At 33.6% G+C, this 6732-nt stretch overlaps 1 pseudogene across 1 annotated transcript; it reads left to right on the top strand.

Annotated features, from left to right (window-relative positions):
• Positions 1 to 1672: 1672 nt before the first annotated feature.
• Positions 1673 to 2244, top strand: LOC105552078 (annotated as a pseudogene). The gene has a single exon (XR_001007941.1). The product of XR_001007941.1 is annotated as a ubiquitin-40S ribosomal protein S27a pseudogene (transcript).
• The last annotated feature ends 4488 nt before the right edge of the window (positions 2245 to 6732 follow it).

Raw genomic sequence — 6732 nt, 5'->3', positions numbered from 1 at the left:
GCAAAATGTTCATAGATATAACAAACCCCAAATATTTCACAAAAACAAGATAAAATGATATAGCAACAATGAGGATGGGAAAAGAAGAAGTGTGTCTGGGTGTGGGAGTGAGGGGTTATATATTAGGTTGAGTAAATCCTAATTTTCCATAAAATGCTAGTTTTTCATAAAAAGCAATAGATTATTTTGTCCACTGAAGAATCATGAAATAAGAGAGTATGTTTGTTAGTGGGCTATTTGGAAAAGAATAAAATAAAAAACAAAAAATAGTGTTGCAGTAGTTGACTCTAGCATGGAGTGGAGTGGGGAAGTGACAGCAATTTTGTTGTAAACATTATAGTATTATCTTCAATAACATAATGTCTTATTGTTAGAATAATAAATGGATTTAAAATAAAATGAGTGACTTCATATCTTTAAAATATATTTGAGAAAATGATTTTAGCATACTCTTATTAGGAAAAGTTTCCTGAAAAACAAAATGTAATAATGTGTCCTTCAGTAGATATTTCTATTATAATTTATGTCATATGTCAGGCCATCAGAAACAGAGAGAATGGAATGACCTGAATTTCCAAGCTATGATAAGGCAATACTCAATTATTGTGACATAAATGAAATGCTAAAATAATATAATAATGAGACTCCTCCTGGCTTGATGAGAGAAATAGTTCTGGTTTTCAGGTTGGGCAGAGGTAGAGCAGACTACATGTTTGCCCAATTTTTTGTTACACTGAATCTCACTTACTCTTTGTATTTGGGCAAAATGCTCATGAAACCTGCCATGATGTGCTCTTTGTAGGGTAGCAGGTGGAGGGTAGAAGGTGGGAACAAAGAAAACAACAGAGTTGACTAACCTGCAGAGGCAGAAGTGGTAAAATCTAGTTGGTTAATTTTACCTTTTAGAAATTGAAGCCAGAGTGAATAGGAGAGTGAAAATAGACTAAAACTCTTATTTTATTCCAATGAAATTTAAAAGAGAAAATATTTTCAAAATGATTTTTACAAGACTGTGCTGTTTTCATAAATTCTTCCTATAATATGTTCATAGAGAACAATAACAATATACTATTTAATCTCGAATTTACATCATGATAAAAACATAAAATGTTGCATTCATATTTGCAACTTTTATAACACATTTGATTAAAAGTAACAGATTCAAGTGCTTGTTACTTTGCCTCTTAAATAGGTCTTGGGGAAAAGAATTCATTAGAAATCTCACTGGAAAGAAACTGTTGATATACGCTGCTGACTTCTGCCACCCATGCAATTGCTTACACAACATGGCAATAAAAACAAATAAGAGAACAAAATACAAAATCTGACAGTCTTTTAGGAAACTTGGAGCTAGAATGTGACATACAATTGTCATAATAACTTTTCACGGTTTACAGAATAACAGTTTCCAATGTAGTTTCCCCGGTTTATTTTTCTTGATCCAAACTACAGGCATAACAGTATTATTTTCCTAATGATATTTTTACATTTTTAAATGAAGACAGTGTAGTTAAATACCATTGAATACTCTTTTTAAGACTGCTGAACTTATGATGCCAACCATTATAAGGGAAAGCTAGTTATGATTTTAATTACATATAGCCTATATTTTAATAAAGTCAACATGTCTGGCAAAACATATTTAAAAGAAAATGTGGGATGAATGTCTGCTCTTCGGCTGCTCGGGGGCCAGTGCCCTATGCCGCGTTCTCTTGTGATCCCTGACCTAACCCGTCTCTTCCTTTTCCCCAACCTCAGGTGGAGCCACCACCAAAATGCAGATTTTCATGAAAACCCTTACGGGAAGACCATCACCCTCGATGTTGAACCCTCGGATACGATAGAAAATGTAAAGGCCGAGATCCAGGATAAGGAAGGAATTCCTCCTGCTCAGCAAAGAGGGATCTTTGCTGGCAAGCAACTGGAAGATGCATGGACTTTGTCTGACTACAATATTCAAAAGGAGTCTACTCTTCATCTTGTGTTGAGACTTCGTGGTGGTGCTAAGAAAAGGAAGACGAAGTCTTACACCACTCCCAAGAAGAATAAGCACAGGAGAAAGAAGGTTAAGCTGGCTGTCCTGAAATATTATCAGGTGGATGAGAATGGCAAAATTAGTCGCCTTCATCAAGAGTGCCCGTCTGATGAATGTGGTGCTGGGGTGTTTGTGGCAAGCCACTTTGACAGACATTATTGTGGCAAACGTCTGACTTATTGCTTCAACAAGCCAGAAGACAAGTAACTGTATGAGTTAACAAAAGACATGAACTAAAAAAAAAAAAAAAAAAAAAAAAAAAAAAAAGGTGAAGGTGTTCCCTGTGACATAAAAATTATCACTTAATATTTGTCTCATTTTCACATATAATATATGCTTAAAATATTATTTCTGCTTCAATATGTCAAATAATTGTTATACATTTGAAATTTCATGAGCTATCACACTAGTTGAATTAGTGTCACACCTATGTCACATGTGAGAATCACCAAATAGAATACATATAGTGCCCTACAATGGGAAATGGATAGAATTTTACTGTCATTAAAAAAAATTATCTGAAAATCTACTTCCAATATAACTAATATTACAAAAAATTATTAATAATGTAAACTATATTGAATTTAAATATCCTTGCAAAATTTGACAATTTTGATAGGCCAAATACGAAGCTGGTTTCTCCCTTTGTGAATTAAAAATTCCTCAATTTTACATGTTGGAATGGACACACAAGGATAATACTGAATCAATGTATTTTTAAAGAATATAACAAACTGTATGATGTTAGGAATTTTTATGACATTTGTAGAATGGTTTCATATTTTTAAGATAAATAGCCTAACAAGGTACACTAAACCTCTCTTTGTTTTACATCAAATATGAGGGAAGAAAGCACAGCCAGACAGTCATGATGGAGAGAAGAATCAATGCACTTTTAACAATGTGAATTCCAGATTCACAAAGACCCAACAGAAAACTATGTGGAAAAGATGAAAGCCTGTGCTCACCTTTGCTTTCATAAGTCTCTGAGGACATCTGTCTTGGATTCATTGGGTTTCAGAAAGCCCAGTGTGCTTGGGAGCGTTGTAAAACCAGATCCTCCCTGTCTCTTAGGATGTAATATATCTCTGAACGTTTGCTTGTGGTACTAGAGCCAAAGATAATTATTCAGAATCCTTTTGGGCTTCCTAAGGAAAAGGCTAGAGAGAGAGAACAAATAGCATGCTGCTGAAGTACAAATGTTGACGAAATGATAATGACTGAGACAGCATGTCAAGAAGACTTCTTCAGTTAATTCTTCCTACAGCTGGAAAAAAGTGCAGTTACCAGTTAGGCATCATTTGTATTGTTTACTTGCCAATTCTGAGCTATATTATTCTGAAACCTCAAATTTCTTAGAGGCCTTAATGGTTGTATGGGCTGTATCATAAAAGCATAGCCATAGATAACATAATGTAAGGAAAACCAACATTTTTCTCACTACTAAGTTTCAATCACTCAGTAGTTCCACCATTTATGGTTTCATTAAGTAGAAATATAAAGCTTCTATTATTATGCAACACTACCTAAGATGGTCAACATAGGAAGCACTGGAATTATTTTGATACTAAATTTGCTTTTCATAGAATTTAGACATCCTTTTAGCAGAATTCACTGGTAACGGAACCATAAACTGTTCACTCTATATGCTATTCCATAGAGGGGTAAGATGAATGTGAAGTATTCACTGCAGATGAGAGCTGGGGAGCAATATGGGAAGAAGGGGATAATGTAAGGGAAGACCAACTGAAGATAATCTCTGGGATAAGTCACAAGAAAACCCCCCTCAAGTTTACCTCAAATACTTGGACTGACATCAATAGAACTCCACATTCTCTGGAAATCTTTTATCTCTCAGATAATCGATTGGGTTTTTATACTATTTGATCACAATTTCCCACCATTGCGACTCCATATAGCTCTAACACGTTTGTTCTTTCATCTCACTTTTACTTTGTTCTTTTGTTCCCTAATCTGTCTCACTCCCTGCATCTCTTTTCTTATTCTCCCTCCTTTTTCTAATAATTACCACTTAAATGACTCAGGTTGCTAACATACTCAAATAATTTGCCCTTCTGCTCTTCCACTCCATTCATCTAGCAAAACTGCCTGTCTGGATTGAAATAATTGTTATTAATGATACAGCAAATAGTGGATCAAGGGAAGTCCACAAGCAATGAAAACTGATCATGTTTTTATGTCTCTGATTACATTTGGGATACCAGCCTTGCCCTGCACTAACTCCTCTAATCTCTTAACTTTTAATTTGAGCATCTTTTTTTCTTTCCATCTGTTCCATCCCTTTCCTCAGAGGCAATTTTTAAAAACACCAGATGAGAACCCACTCAACTTTCTGCCATCAAACCCACAATTGTACCCTTCTCTGAAAACCTTATTAGGGTTTTCTGTGGATTTGGATGCTGATTAGTGAGGGAGACCTTGGCTGGAAGGGGAATGACCTTGAATTTTCCCACAGAGCCCATCTCAGCCATGTTACTACAATCATGGCTATAACCCAGTCATGGTGCTGATGCTGGGAACATTTAATCTTTGTTTACCAACCATGTCAGAACCAAAACTATTCTGACAACTTCCATATTCTCCCCTCTGCAATGTGAGAGGAAGGGAAAGTAAGGGTTGCCATCAGTGGCTTGGGATTTACAAAACTCAATTAGTGGCTTCTTTTATCTGTGCTACAGTCTCCATTACCTTCCACTTCCCAATTCATAACTAAAAATTTAGGAATATTCGTGAAAGGACCCGCTCTCCTGGAGCTGCTGGTGATGTTGAGTCCTTCTTGACTGCCCAGCTTTCATGAACTCGTTGATCTGTTAACTGAAATCAACATTAGTCCTTAGGTCGTGCATTAGATATCTAAACTTTTTCATCCTATATATCTGCTATTTTTTTATCCTTTGACCTACATTTGCCCCTTCTCTCTCATTTCATTCTGTATCTCTGTTTAGTTGAGCTTTTTTTGTTCTTATTTTACATATTAGTGAGATCGTGCAATATATTTTTTCTCGCTTATTTTACTTAGCATAATGTCCTCCAGGTCTATCCATTTTGTGGCAAATGTAGGGTCTTCTTTTTAAAGGTTGAATAGTTATTCCATTGTGTATATATATATATACACACACACATACCACATTTTCTTTATTCATTCATTTATAGGTGGACATTTATGTTATTTCTATATTTTGGCTATTGTAAATAATGCTACAATGAACATGGGAGTGCAGGTATTTTTACAAGTTGGTGATTTTATCTCCTTTGGGTATATATCTAGAAGAATGATTGTCAGGTCATATGGCAATTTGATTTTTAATTTCTTAAAGAATTATTGTGAAAAATAGTATGGCGTTTCCTAAAGAAAATACAAATTAAATTTTCTTTTTAATTCAGATTTTATCAGAAAAAAGTTGGCTTTTGTCTTTATGATTTTAATTTTCTAAACCATGATTGTTTATTTGCATATAAATAATATCATTTAATTTATATTTGCTAATATGAAGTTTTTGTGAAAGTCATATTCTACCATGCAATAGGGTAAAGGGTAAATAAGTGCAAAATATGTGCCAATATGTGGAAGTGGTTCCTCAGAAAAAGTTAAAAATATAGGCTGCTGTAAATTAATTTTTACTTCTAGAAATAGAAAATCTTGAGAAAATTTCCCCTTAATTGATGGATTAATTATGCTTTAGTTATTAAAATATTCCTGCATTAAAATTTTTGTAACTCACCTCTAAAATTATTAATTACTTAAAACCAAAATTTATATAAACTAGTGACTAACTTATTTTGTGGCTTCACACTTGACATGCTGGCCACTTACTTGGATTTCTAACCCAACTAAATTACCTTTCTCTAAATTAATTCCTAAACTTAATTTTTAATGTGACCTGAAAATAAGTTTATGTACTTATAGAAATAAACAAAGTATACCACATAAATTTGAACACTGATTTTTATGTGCTATACATATTTGACCCATTTTTTTTTTTTCCCCAAAGTGTCTTTGAAAACTCTGGGAATTTCTTGAAATTGACAATTTTAGCTGCTGTTCACTTGGGTTCCTAATTATGTGGCATATAGATTCACATGAATCACAAAGCATCAAAAGGAATGTTTTATTACTATAGCCTCATGTATCAACTGACAAGTATTTGCTGTTAACTAATTCATTTTAAATCCCTGACAATAATCCACTGTTCTCATCTTTCAATGTTATCTGTTTTTAGAAGACGGCAAAAAGATGAAAGAAAAAATAGAAGAATAAAAGACATTCACTATAATATTCAAAGAGTAAAAAAGTTATTTCAAATAATAGAAAAATTACTATTTTAAGCATTGAGTATTACATGTGATGGATTTCTTTCTCTCTGGGTATGGTCATGTTATCTTGACTAACTTTATTGAAAGCTTTACTAATTCACTTTAAATTTTGTTTAAAACTGCAGCTCTACTTCTAGTGATCTTCCCATTTAATTTCTCTCCATGAAAACTGGAGCTTATGAGAAAGTCTTCAGTTAGAGTAATATTTGTTATATCAGAGACTGGAGGTATAAAGCAGTAGAAAAAACATAAAAATCTGAATATGGGAAGAGAGTTTTTATAAATTCTAGTTGTTAAAATAAGTCTTAAAAGGAGTACTTTTTGAATGCCTCTAATATTCACATTTTTTCTGTGAGGCTCTA

Source organism: Mandrillus leucophaeus, unplaced genomic scaffold, assembly GCF_000951045.1.
Source record: "Mandrillus leucophaeus isolate KB7577 unplaced genomic scaffold, Mleu.le_1.0 Scaffold543, whole genome shotgun sequence".
Lineage (NCBI taxonomy): Eukaryota > Metazoa > Chordata > Mammalia > Primates > Cercopithecidae > Mandrillus > Mandrillus leucophaeus.
This window is presented reverse-complemented; position numbering and strand designations above follow the sequence as displayed.